The sequence below is a fragment of the Amborella trichopoda genome, chromosome 8 (assembly GCF_054954075.1).
Source record: "Amborella trichopoda isolate Santa Cruz 75 chromosome 8, AtrichopodaSantaCruz75HAP2 v2.0, whole genome shotgun sequence".
NCBI classification, from domain to species: domain Eukaryota; kingdom Viridiplantae; phylum Streptophyta; class Magnoliopsida; order Amborellales; family Amborellaceae; genus Amborella; species Amborella trichopoda.
In genome coordinates, this window is record NC_142343.1 from 31069207 (window position 1) to 31084046 (window position 14840).

A 14840-nucleotide genomic window follows, 5' to 3' on the forward strand; every position below is an offset into this window, starting at 1 on the left:
AAAAGTGTATCACGTGAAACTCACTGAGATATATTCAAATTGGCAGCAATCAATTTCAGATATTTGTCAAATAGTCAACCTTATTTTACTAATATGGTTTGGAAAGCATTAGCGCTCAGATCTAACATATCAATTTCACTTAGATGAACTTGAATTGATGTCATTTGATCCCAGTGATATTGGTTGTGATTCCAGAGGATGATATTGGTTGTGATGGTAGATGATGATTTTACTGACTTCGAGTTGCATCTTGCACCTTTTTTGTTTTGTTTTCTTAGTGCAATATTGTTTTACTGACATTGAGTTGCTTCTCTAACTCCTTAAACCTTTTCAATGGAATAAGAATATGTCCATAAACTTTTGGGAAACACCTGTAAACCCTTAGGAAACAACTTGATTGTACAGTTTTAAAAATCATTGAAAATTGTGACTTTGGTATATTATTGAAGTAGCAAAAATTTGGCATTTCCAACTTTGTGGTGAACTTGGAATTTGAGATCAAAATTGTTCATTGATTACAATGATTTCTAAGCATTTCCCATCATGTGTGTCGTGTTGGGACTGATAGATGCATATTATGCATAGCACGAAAATACAGTTTCTCTTGTGTCATAGAATATACCTAGCTAATTGAGTCCATGTGCTTTTTGGGGACATCAGTTTTTGGTTTGCGCTATGAATTATGTTAATTGTTTTTGGACGGCTAAATAAAAAAAATATTGGGTGCAACATTATTTGGCTTAGTAATTTTTTTGGAGAAAAACATTTGCTTGGTGGCATTGAAACTGTGTTCTAGATTATATTGTTGTTTCATGGCTTGGAGTAGGGACTGTTGCCTGTTGAAGTTGGTGGGTATTTGAGGCACAACAATATTCATGTGATTAAACCATATCATAGGGCTTGCTTCATCGGGCTAGCTTCATCGTGAAATGGGCTGCTTAGTTATTGTGATAGATAAGTAGGGTTATGATCATTCTCCATTAGTTATTGTGATAGATGCATAGGGTTATGATGATTCTCCATTCAATATTTGTATTGATTGTTTTGATTTTTTCATCTATGTTAATCTGTATTTATATTAGAGATTTGAATCTTGGAGGCGGTGATGAAATATGTTTGATTTTTGATGGGGCATCATGTTTGTAGTTTTCTTTTTGACTGGTATCAATATTTATACTTTTAAATAATTTGCTTACCTTTTATCTGTAGATTTTTATAACAGGTTATTAGCAATATTTGTTTGATTTTTTTGTTTCTTTTGATATTCCTCTACTTCTTGAATCTTTGTACTTGTTAAGAAGAGTCACTTCTCTGAGATTGTTTGATAGATTCACTTTTCATATTTTGTATTTGTTGCTTATTACAAGCTGGTACCTTTGTAGCAATTATGAATTTCTTGTGCTACACATGTAGATATTCATCAAAGAAGCAGGTTTTTTCTGCGTTCGTGGCAACAAAGGATTTTGTAATGCATGCTTTACAACAATAATGTTGATTGAAAAAAAATCAGGCTAATACGGTATTGTCCCTGGCTTAAGATGAGTATGCTAGCATTTCTTTTTCTAAAGCAGTGATATTGAGGGGAGTACAATAGTGATTGTTCTTCTAGTGTTAATAGAACTAAATTCATTTTTTGTTTACTTTTTTATCACATGGGTGAATGATTCAATGTGTTTTTCTTTACTTGATTCAAACTTGTTCCTTCTTCTTTCTCCTCATTTAGTGCTAACATAGTTTATACATGCCAACAATGAGTTTTCAATTATGAATGATGTTCAAAAAGTTGGATTTGGGAGTCTAGGCAGGTGCTAGTATGCCTGCAAATCTAGGTAGCCCAAACAGAGATTAAGGGGCGGCCCTTTAGGGTGTTTTAGGGGCTTGGAGTTGGATCCCAAAACCTCCCAAATCAACAGATTGATATATATATATATATATATATATATATATATATATATATATATATATATATATATATATATATATATATATATCTCGTACGGATGACGATCCTAATCACAAAGAGCTTCCAACAATCCACGGTTTTGCAGACCCGAGCCAGCTCACGCTCCAAGGAATGCACTCGCACCTGACAACAATGATTGGAGCACCTCTGGTCTAGCCATCAAGCATTAGGAATTGTAGGAAGAATACTTAACCGTCTACATCCATCTAAAGTGAGAAAGCATCAACTTATGAGTTCTTAATATTCTGTCTCTGAGGCCTAATGTGCTTAGTATGTATTATCTATTATGTTGCGTAGATTCTCAGCAATTGTTCATGTGATGTTAAATATTTTTGGCATTCTAACTGCCATGGTTAGTGTGGAATGTAACCCTTGATTATGGATTGTGCTTCTGCTGCTGTCAATCATGATTCTTGCTGGTTGGAATGAGTTTGATTATTCTTATAACTTTTGTCCTGTTAATGATCATCTTGTGTCCCTGCAATTGATCATCTTCAAATATTAGCGCTCGTTCTCATGTATCTTCAATTATCTTGTATCTTTAGTTCTTTGTAATGTGATTTCTGTATTTTTTGGGTTCTTTTATTAGTGTTAATTGAACATGATCCTTTATGTTCTCCTTCAGATCTAACCATCTTATCACTAATTCCATAGTAAAGTCGTTGTTAAAGAAATTTGCGTTATTTTGATTAATGAAAGCTTTTTCCATAAAAAGTTGTATGCCAATTGGAAGTTGTAGAGCAAGCCTCCAGCCAAATGGAGACCAAGTAAAGGATTAAAGTAACCATTGTAGTTGATACACCAGATGAAGGGTTTTATATGTGCTCTCTATGCTCAATAGAAATTGCAGAGCATGTTGTGGCTAATTTTCTTATAAATGATGAAGAAAATCCCTATAGGACTTTGAAATTTCAATGCTCCATCTCCAAAAAACTATCCAAAGGCCTCTAACCTGAGGCTTCTTACTTCCAGAACCAGAACCAAAAGAAATTATAACTCCCTTTCCCTTTTCCCTAATAATGGATTGTTCTACCTCTTTACATCCCTCCCCAATCCCATCCTCATTACTATCATCATCATCATAATTGACCCGAACCCCAGACCTGATCTCTGCTATAGAGGCAAATCTCTCATCTTTTTTCATTTTTACCATATAAAAAATAAATGGTTATTTCCTCTTTAACAGCATCATGAGTCTTTTTGCATGGGGCAACATCCCCCCTGATACCGGCAAGTTGTTTCTTGAACCGGTTTATGCCCCCTTTTGTATTATTCTCACAAAAATTGCATCTTATGTAATTTTTATCATTAGGATCTGGGTTGTAGCCATATTTCCAACTGGGATTACCACTCTTATTAGATCCCGAAGAAGACATCTCAAAGTAATGCAATTTATACAAGCAATAAAAAAAATCACTAAATTTGAGTTTGATTACTCAATCTCCAAACTTCCACCTCAAGGATGCTTCTAAGGACTCAAAATCTTCTTAAAACCCACCCAATAGATTTATAAATATAAGAAATTACATCTAATATCAATGGGTGATGTTTTGATCAATTTCTCATAACTTTGAGAAACCCTTCGATCCTAAAGAAATCACCAAAAAACTGTTTTTTGGGGATTTTCTCTCTGTAAAATGGGCGCCAATATGTTTTAGGTTTCAAATGGACCTAAAACACCCATTTTTGGCCCTTTAGTATAAGAAAAAAAGACAAAAAATGCCCATTTGAAAACTGTTTTTTGCCTCTGGACAGGGCGCAGTCCCTTGGGCGGCTGCCCAAGTCTGGGCGCTGATCGGCCGCCTAGGAAGTTTCTTGGGTGCCTAGGCAGGTGCCTAGGGACGACCGCTTTTTTAGGGCGCCTAGGCCTGGGTGATGCACCCAGGCCCTTAGATCTGCCTAGGGCGGTCCGCTTTTTGGAACACTGATGGAAGGATATCCTCCTTTGAGATCTTGGTTATTTTGAGAGATAGAATTTATCATTTAGGTCTTATGAAGAGATCTTTAAGATGGATTCCCTTGCAGATTCTTAGAGAGGGTACATTCTCTTATTGATTATTTTTTTTGTGCTGCTTATTTTTCGTTCTCTCTCTTCCTTCTGCATCAAGTGGTATCAAAGCTTACAAGATCCAACTATCACAATGCTCCAAAACCTACTCCTGTTATTAAAGATCTACTTCCCACATATTACGGAAGCTGTGAAACAACAGTTCAAAGAGAGCATAAAGAGCATAAATCAATCCATAGAGTATATTTGAATAGAGAGCGGGTATTGAATCAGTGGTTGCAATGGTTAGAAAATACCGTTTTATTGAGCAGATGGTGCTTGCAACCACATGGGTGTGGTGCCAAATTTCATCCTAGAAACGAATCTAGTCCCATAACTAACTCAATGCTGATCCTGAATGTAACTTACAAATTTGTAGACAGAATCCACGTCGTGTATATCGTCTACAAGATCTCGATATTAAGGTTGATCTCCTTGAGTTTAATGGTAAAATCCATATAAAAGGTTTTATTAATTACGTTAGTGTAGTTGAAAGGTTTTTTGGAATGAAATAAATTGCCAAAAGAACGTAAAGTTAAACTTGTTGAACCCATGCTCCGTAGGAATTCTGCAGCTTGTTGGGAACAAGTTCAACAATCCCATCTTTGCAATGAAAATAGAAAAATTTTTGATAGGCAAAAAAATATAAAATAAAAAATAAAAAAGTTGAAAGAAAATTTTCTTCATGTGGTTCATGAGTGCAATTTTTCTTTGTAGACCTCCAAAATCTTTGGTAGAATGAAAATAACGTAGATGGTTATACTGGGGAATTTTATTGACTTGTGGTTCTAAACAACCTCTGAGAGATTAAAAGACAAAATGTTGCTCGTTATGTAAATGGGCTCCAATCAACTGTTAGAAATGAAGTCTTTCTACTCTAGCCATGGACCTTATGCAAAGCTTTTCAAATTGCTTTACAAGTGGATTCTAATGACAATAGAGCATTGATAAATGCTTTCTCACCTAAAAGAAGGTTTCACATCATCCAAAACTTAACGAAAAGAATAAGGATTCCTCCAAAGTTACTTGTCATTAGTATAATGAGACTGGACACAAGGTGCCCATGAAGAAGGATGGATGTACACTTGGCTAACTAAGCCAGTGAAATTTAAGAAGGAGATCCAGAGGTACACCTGCATAGTGATGACATGGATAGTCATTGATTCAAGTTCGAATTTTTAAACTCGAGATCAAGCTTCTTCCAACGCTGGGAGGATGATACAAATTGAGCTAGGAAAATGGCATAATTGGATTTTATTTGTTTGTTGAGCTAGCCTCACTGAGGATATGACCTATAATAGAGGAGAATGAAGGATCAAGATTCATGTAGACGACCTCAATTAATTAAGAAAAGGTTATGATGATGATGATTTGTTTGTTGAACTCTAGAACTTGGATGAGTATCTTATTTTTGGTTGGCTTTAATTATTGTTATGGGGGCTAAAAGGGACTTTGATTTAATGATTGGGAAATGCTAGGTTCTAATTTCTTTCGGATTTTCTTGATCTTTCTTTTATTACTTGGGATAAATTTGATTTTTTTATATAGTTATTTTCCTTGTGGGGAATTATAGTAGCATTACAAAAGGATAAATTTGATTTTCTTTATGGTTACTTTCCTTGTGGGGAAGTATAGTAGCATTACAAAAAAGTAAGCATGGAGGGGATGATCACGTGACTCATAGATATCCTTTTCCTATTTCATGGGTTGGACGTTATGTGAATAGGCGAGATTTATGGGAGTTACTTGTGTTTGAGAGAGAGAGAGAGGAAACATTATTTAGGGAGAGGTGTAACTTGTGGGTTCTTTTTCCTTGTTTCCTTTTGTATTCAAAGCAGCGTTTTAAAAAACGCCGAGTCGAACCGGACTCGCCCGGTTCGACTCGGAAATAGTGAAAAAGGAACCGGATCGCTCAAAAATCGGAAATCGTCCGGTTCTAGAGAGAACCGGACGATTCTGTACAGTGAATCGTCGATTCACTGTACGGAATCGGCGAGTCCGAACAGTGAATCGGCGATTCCGTACGGAATTTTTTTTTTTTTTTTTTTTTTTTTTTTGGTAATCCATGATAGATTTTTTTTGTAATCCATGATCGAATTTTTTGGTTTTTTGCAACCCATAATAGAATTTTTTGTAATCCATGATCGAAATGTTTGTTTTCTTTTCTTGTAATCCATGATCGATTTTTTTGTTTTTTTTTTTTGTTTTTGTAACCCCTGATAGAATTTTTTGTAATCCATGATCGAATGTTTTGTAATATATGATCGAAATGTTTGTTTTTTTTTTGTAATCCATGATTGAAATGTTTGTTTGTTTTTTTTTAATCCATGATTGAATTTTTTGTTTTTTGCTTTTTTTGTAACCCATGATAGAGTTTTTTGTAATCCATGATTGAATTTTTTGTAATCCATGATCGAACTATTTTTTTCTTTTTTTGTAATCCACGATTGAATTTTTTGTTTTTTTTGTTTGTTTTTTTTTTGTAATCCATGATCGAATTTTATGTAATCCATGATCGAATTTTATGTAATCCATGATTGAATTTTTTGAAAATTTGTGATTTTTTTTGTTTAATCCATGATCGAATTTTTTTTTGTAATCCATGATAGAATTTTTTGAAAATTTGTGATTTTTTTTTTAATCCATGATAGATTTTTTTGAAAATTTGTTTTTTTTTTTTTTTAATCCATATTATTCAAAGAGAAAACGAGAGAGATGATGATTCTGAGGCCACCCTATCCCAGCCATATTATTCACATATCGAGTCCCAACAACAACAGTGTAGGGATGAGCACGAAATACTGTAAATTAAATGCTGAATGGCGGTTCATGCAGGGAAAGAACATATCAATATTCGCATATTCATTCAAAAACATGAAAATTCTTAATGGAGTACCCTCATTTTTTATTGAATTCCTAAAAACCAATATTTATAATGAATTTTAATAATTTTTTCGGATTTTTTTGAAGCTTTATTTTGACCGATTCACCCGATTCCGATCGGAATCGCCGATTCGCCGATCCGGATCGGTTTTTGAAAAGCCCGATCCGGGTCACCGATCCGATTTTTAAACCATTGATTCAAAGGGAAGGAAGAGAGAGAGAGTAACATGATTTAGAGATAGAAGGTGTAACTTGTGGGGTTTTTTTGATTTTCTTGTTTTAGTTTGTATTCAAAAAGAAGGACAACCCATTTTCCTATAGCTATTATACATCCTCACAAGGAAAGCAACTCTAAATAAAACCATATTTATGTTAACGAATGAAAGAAAGATCACGTAAACTGTAAACCCAAAAGGAATCAGAAACTTGCTATCTTACCTAATCATTTAATCAAATTCTTTTTAACGCCCATAAGAATAATTAAACCCAACCAAATAAGATAATCTCATCCTAGTCTTAGGGTTCAAAATTTTTGAAAAGAAAAAAATCCAATTATGTTATCTTCTTAGCTCAGTTTGTTCTCAGGGTTAAGAAAAACTCGACCTCAACCTTGAGGATTCGAAAAAAACTATTCTTTGCTCCCAGGGTTGAGAGAAATTCGACCTCAACCTTGAGGATTCGAAAAAAACTATTCTCATCATCAATGGCTAGTGTTTTAAAAGGCACTATACAGATCCTCTCTCGACCTCAACTTTGAGGATTCGAAAAAAACTATTCTTATCATCACTAGGCAGAGTTTTAAAAGGCACTATACAGATCCTAGAGGGTCTGCCTAGATTGGCGTCCAGAATTTGGACGGCCTAATTGAAATAAAAAAAACTCTATAGTCTTTAACAATATATATATATATATATATATATATATATATAAATAAAAAAATTAAAAAAAATATCTTTTTTATTTTTTATTTTTAATTTACTTATCTCATACTAAAAAAAAATTAAAAATATTACTTATAAACAAAAAAATCTTAATATTTTCTATCTTATAACCGCTTACATCCTCTCTGACCCTGAATTTCGGACCCAATAAAATATTAAAATAACACCCTATCCCTCTCTCTCGCACCAACGTCTCTCTCTAAAATATTTGACCCAATAACATATTATCGACCAAACCTCTCTCCCCCTTATTCTCTCTCTAAGAGGTGCCTGCAACAGTGAGAGTGGGAGGGATAGGAGCTCTCTGTCTCTAAGTGGTGCCTGCAACAGTGAGATAGGAGCTCTCTCTCTCGCTCTAAGAGGTTCCTGCAACAGTGAGAGTGGGAGGGACGAGAACTTTTTCTCTCAGTTTCTCTCTCCTTATGCTCTTTTGTCTCTGTACCTCTACTGCATTTTTTTTCTTCTTGTTTTCTCTCTCCTCTTTCATTTTCTCTCTCTAGGAAGCATTTCTTTATATGGACTGTTAGCAATGGGGGAAGTCAGTTTTCAGAGATAGCCTTAGTAAGTTAGCTTCTATTTTTTGTGAAAACTGTTCCTATTGCTTAGCGAGATACAAAATATATAAAAACAAAGAAATCAGGGCTTATTGCGATAAGTATTAATAGTTAAAGGTACGATTAAGCCATTGCTGAAATCCGTTGCCTTAGCTTCAATTCCGTATGGTTAGAGAGAGAAACAGAGGAAGTTGCACGGTCAAACCCTATTTTTGACGCCATTGATAAAATCTTCGTAGAGAGGGTCTACACTCTACTCATCTCCCTGTTTCTCGAAGCTTCTCGATGAGACTCTTCCTCGTTTCTCAGAACCGAGTGCAGCCTATCTGAACAAGTTGCAGAGATACTGATTCATGTCTTCGAAGAAAATTGGTCTCATTTGAGAAGGATTCTGTCAGAAATGGCAGATCATGACTCGATCCCTAGGGTTTCTGGTGTGGATTAGAGGATCAACCACTGTAACCCTAATGAATTATCTTATTTCATCAATTTGGAGACGATCAATGGAGAAAATGGACAAAGGGGGAAGCTAGGGTTTGTGTGCAATGTTGAGGAGTTGCAGGACCTGGTTGCTTTGATCAACGAAGCTATAAATCTGCTGAGAGATTAGCTAATGATGCAAATCCCTCTTAATTTCTCAGAATCCATTGCTATTTTTCTGATCAAAAGCCATGGAATTTTTGTGATCCATTAATTTGGAGGATACTGAGTTGATCAGAAAAACAAGTTTGCGCTGTAAAATTGTAGGTTATGTTGATTCCTTAACGCTTCTTCTACTCTTTTGAAATTGAGATTTGGAACACTGAAGAGCGGTTTTGCTATATTGATTTGGATATGAGAAAGCGAGAGACAGAGAGACAGAGAGAGAGGAATTTGAGAGAGAAGAGAGCTCGCATTTAAGAGAGAGATTTAGGGTTTCTTGTGAGCTGTTTACAGTTCACAAGTCTCAGTTACCCTCCCTTTCTTCTGCCCTTTCTTATTCCTCCTTTGAAAAACCCCAGTTCCTTTCTCTGTCCTCTTCTAAACCCTTCTAGACCCCTGAACAAGAGTTTCGAAGCTTACTTGTTCCCTAAACGGTGATTCATCTACCAAAAGACATGGCTTTAGAGAGAGACGGTGAAACGGTGCTTCATATGCCAAAAGACATGGCTTTAAAGAGATCCAAGGGGTTATAAGATAGAAAATATGGAGGCCTTTTGTTTATTGGTAGTATTTTCAATTTTTGGATCGATGAGGTAGACAAGTTAAAAATAGGGGGTAAGAGGATATTTTTTTTAAGAATTAAGTATTTATGGCACACCAAATTTAAAACGTATACTACACATTATTACACATTTCATAAGCATAGCTATAAGTCAATCCATATACACATAGTATGGACGATGATCCCAACCACAAGGAGCTTCCAATAATCCACGGTTCGACGGACGCAAGCTAGCTCCCGCTCCCGGGAACTCACTCGCACCTGAGTACAATGATTGGAGCACCTCTAGTCTAGGCATCAAGCATTAGGTATTGTAGGAAGAATTCTTATCTGTCTACATCCATCTGAATTGAGAGAGCATCAACTTATGAGTTCTTCATATTCTGTCTCTGAGGCCTAATGTGCTTAGTATGTATAATCCACTATGTTGTGGAGATTCTTAGCAATTGTTCATGTGATGTTAAATATTTTTGGCATTTTGGCTGGCATGGTTAATGTGGAATGTAACCCTTGATTATGGACTGTGCTTCTGATGCTGTCAATCATGATTCTTGCTGGTTGGAATGAGTTTGATTATTCTTAGAGCTTTTGTCTTGCTGTTGATCATCTTGTGTCCCTGCTATTGATCATCTTCGAATATTAGTGCTCGTTCTCATGTATGTTCAATTATCTTGTGTCTTTGGTCTTTCGTATTGTGATTTCTGTAGTTTTTTGGGTTCTTTGATTAGTGTTAATTGAACATGATCCTTTATGTTCTCTTTCAGATCTAACCTTCTTATCACTAATTCCATCAGAAAATCGTTCTTCAAGAAATTTGTGTTATTTTGATTAATCAAAGCTTTTTCCATAAAAAGCTGTATGGCCATTGGAAGTTGTAGAGCAAGCCTCCATCCAAATGGAGACGAAGCAAAGGACTAAAGTAACCGTGGTAGTTGATATACCAGATGAAGGGTTTTATCTGTGTTCTCTATGATCAATAGAAATTGCAGAGCATGTTGTGCCTAATTTTCTTATAAATGATGCAGAAAATCCCAACACTGAAATTTCTGCCTATCTCCACAACTCTCCAACCAAGCTAGCATATATCAGAATCCATGCCTGCTTCAATGGATGAGTTTCTCCCCCTTAATCTTGATGGAAATGACTCATTCGAGCAAAGTCCAACAGCAGCCCACACCAAATCATCGCCATGAGGGAGATACAAAGCAGATGCCATTCTTTCAAGCGTGCTGAGGTGGCCTGAGCCTCGATGACTGACCCTATGTCACCTGACTTGGTGCAAGCTCCATCCGAGAAATCAATGACTTTGGCTTTTCGTCGGCTTCAATAGGTGGATATAGCTTCGTCTGTCGTGTGGACCTCCGATAATTTGCAGAACTCAGCTACCTATGCTTGGAGGCCCAAAGATGGATGCTATTATTTTATATAGATGTCCTCTTATCAGGTAGCATTATCTTTGCTTTTGTGGCCTGATATTTCCTTGCATAATGCCTAGAAAACAGCCTCTCTAGCTCTTCTCCAAATTAGGACCTTCTTGAATGCGAGATCTGATGGTTTTAGTGTCCACCATCAGTTATGTTGTCCTTGGTTCCAACCTTCTGTTCTCATGTAGTCAAAAGTGATTGTTGGCTTGATTGCTGGAGTTGAAAATGGTGCTGCTGATGAATAATCTGCTGAAATTACCTGAATATCTTATCTTTTACATGATCGTAATGTTTGGGGTACTTCTTCGGTATCTTGTGATAGCAATGCTCATGACATGGCTTGAAAGCAAGCCTTCCATCATTGGATCTTTGCATATAAAGCTAGGATCACATTGAAGTCTTCTGAGCAAGACTTCAATGTAACTTTTGATTTTTCTTTTATCCTTCATTGTATGTTGGAGCTCATTCTTTTTATTCTTGTTGCAGCAGCGCCCTCATCAACCTGTTCACCCGATTCCATCACAAATGTGATGCAAGAACTTTGGGAATAAGGAATACTGAAGTTGTATTGTATTTTTGGTTGAGAAACCTTTATTATGCCCTTGGGAAAAGGCAACCTGTGCATATGTCTTTTCCTTAGGAGACACTAGGACTTTTAAATGATTCTAAAGCTCCGACTCACTATTTTCTTCTTTCATTTCTTGGGTCTGATTTGAAGAATAGAAAATAAAAGGAATGCAACCAGAGAATAGCAAGTTCCCAAGAAAGTTTTGTGGTGGAATATTCAACCCGTTCAAATGTTAACAACAGTCTCATGTACTCTGATGGTTTGTGTGTGATTATTTTGTTATGGATAGTTTTCATTGTTCATATTTTAAACATTTCATTTTGTGTCCATTTGTGCTGCCCTGGCTCGAAAAAAGAACAGACACTTGATATGCGGGAACAATTATAGAGCTCTTAAGCTATCCAAGTGATGGTTAACATATGATTTAACTAGTGGTAGTATTATATGGACACCAACATAAGTACTAGTGTCTACAAATTTTCTGTCTAGAACTTCAGTCTAACAAGTTGATGTGGCTGGACACCTTGGTACAATTGTTATTTATTAAGATAATTATAAATTTTATTATGTATAACAATTTTCTTTGGAGGCAGATGATTGTATGCAAAAATTACTTTGGGTCAAACTTTGCATTGAGCAACTAGATGATATTTAGTTATGAACTTAGATTTCATTGCACACTCACTTCCGTAAAAATTGTTTTTTTAGTTATCTGATAATTTGATATTCCATTTCAAAAATTAGATTATCACAAAATTATTTATTTATTTATTTGAAGTCAGCTATGGGTTGAAAACATTACATCCGTAAAATTTGAGGTTTTAAAAATTCTTCTAAATTGGGCTTTACTTGAGTGAGCAAACAGACAATATGGTTCCCTAGGAATATGAATTATTTTTCTTTAGTTATTTAATTATTTTTTATATTTTGTTGACAAAGGACAAGTCGCTGTAAAACTGGCTCACACCAGCAAAGAGGATTTGTGTATTTTGTTTCTATTATTTATTTCTCACCTTTTGTTTATAGAGAGATCTTTTCATTTTCATTCATTGCGAAGAGATATCCATGCAAATATTATGAGAAGCATACTTTCGAACTTTCCATTTTAAATATTTTCCCTAAGTTTGTGCGCACCTATTGCCGCTCATTGCTTTTATCTATAACTTGGATATAGAAAAGCACAGGTAGGTTGAGAGCTTGGATTTGAATCGGAGGTGAAAAAGTGAAAAGAAGAAATTGTGTAATCATTTTCTATCATTTATGGCGTGTTTGTTAAAAACGCGAGCAGAACATGTTTGTTTGATGGGACTTTTAGCAAGTGGGAGTTAAAAGTCCCACTAAACCATATCAACCGTGTTTTACATAAAAAAAAAAAAAAATGGACGTGCATGGAATACTGCTCATCTAAGCACGTCAAAAAATGGGCTTCAATCGGCTTCCATTCCCTGTGACGGAAGCTTGCTTTTTCATGTATGATGATTGGGGGTTTTCAAGTCCAATACTTATTATTTATTGAGTTGTAATTGCTATCTTATTAGGTTTACCCACAATAGTTGCTCGGAATCCACAAACTACTCGCCTCTATCTCTCTCTTTTGCATCAGTGGAGAGAGATGTCATAGCCAGAGCTTCTCCGACCTAGAGATCATAGCCAGAGCTGCTCTAACCCAAAACTCCTTCAAACATTTATCTGATCTTCTGCTAGCTATAACTAAAAGCTCTTTCCCAATCTTTTGTCACCCCCGAAACACACTCTCTCTAAAAAGCTTTCTCCCTCTCTTAGACCCATAGTTGTCTTTCCAACTCAAAGCTCCCATATTCTCTCCCTAACTGAATGCTTTCCTCCACTCTTTCTCTAAACCCGAGCATACTTGGAACCCCCTATCCCTCCTCTGTATTTAGATCTATACTGTTGAAGCCAGTCATGGTGGCTTGATGAAGCAATTTGAGTCATGTCATTCTTCCTTCAATCTTTTCACTACATTCTTTGAAGCGACTGGTGCCACCATCGAGAACCTGCTCCAATATGAAGGGCTTTGTTATCAAGGTGATGTTTATGAAAATAGGTTTCTTAAACATGTACATGGCTCCTGCAACTACTTTTGTGTTAACAGTTGCAGGCTCTAAATGAGGTTTTGGGGTTAATATTTTTCTTTCTTTTGCTGTAATTGAGGTGGAGTATTTCTTTTATGTGTTGTTTATGGGTAAACTATATTTTATCTCTCTCTCTTTGTTCGATTTTCAAAATTTTTTGAAACCAAAACAAGGTCCCCAGTCTCTATGCCTATTTTACAGTTTTAGAACTTCATATTCTTAGTCTTTGTGTTCTTCATAAATTACTGTCTCGTCCTTCTGCAAAATAAACCCAAGTTGCAAACTTTGTCTCAATGGAAAAAACAATGATGCTGATTTCTAGAAAACATATGTGCAAATAGTGAGTGGAGACAGTATCCCATATACCTTGTCAGGCTCCCAAACTTTCAAGAAATTCTAAGTACCTTATCAAAAGCAAAATTTGCGAGTTCCACCTTGAAGGTGGTTAGATCTTCCACCTCCAAGGAGGTTCCACATTCAAATTATCAAATAGGCTCTCATTGTTTTAAAGCTTGATGGTGTTTTATCCAGATCATCAATTCAGTTAGGAATCGGTAGAGACCAAATCAATTCTAGAATAGCATGGGTACTGGTCTGGTTCCCCCTAAAACCCCTTCTTTTATATAGTTTTTTCTTTTCTTAAGCTTGTCTAATGTTTTTTTAGGTCCCTTTTAATCCCAACACATAAACTCCTATTTTTATTTTTATTTTTATTTTATTTTATTTATTTTTGATATTTTTTATTACCAATTAAGACCGAACTAGACCTGATCCGGATCTTCAATCCAGTAATTTGATGAGGATTTGTAGGTGAACAATTTGCCTAACCGATCTGGGTTTTAAAAAACTGATATCAATTAAAAGAAACATGACACCATGAATATAACAAAACCCTTAAGAAAAGGGATGAAAAAGAAGAAGAAATGCCACATAGGTTAATGTAGTGGGAATTTATGGACAATTAGATAAAAGTGGTAACCAATAGGCAATGGGAACAATGTAGAATTGCTAGTGCCTCAACACAAAGTCTCCCATTCTATTCCCACTATTAACATGTCAAAAGAAAAAGAAAAAGAAAAAAAGAGTATAGGACTAGAAGAAACATTGAAATACATATCTTCCAATACAAAAATAATGGAATAAGAATAAGAATACTAAAAAAA

The 14840-nt window shown here is 35.5% G+C and overlaps 1 long non-coding RNA gene across 4 annotated transcripts; it reads left to right on the forward strand.

The window, feature by feature from the left end:
- The first annotated feature begins 8117 nt into the window (after window positions 1–8117).
- On the forward strand, window positions 8118–11913 carry LOC110008331 (uncharacterized). Of its 4 annotated transcripts, none has more exons than XR_016061168.1 (3): window positions 8118–8395; window positions 10357–11036; window positions 11503–11913. It is a non-coding gene; the product is annotated as an uncharacterized LOC110008331 (long non-coding RNA). The 4 variants fall into 4 exon arrangements; XR_016061166.1 differs by having other exon boundaries at window positions 10618–11036; XR_016061169.1 differs by having other exon boundaries at window positions 8367–9131; window positions 10618–11036.
- The last annotated feature ends 2927 nt before the right edge of the window (window positions 11914–14840 follow it).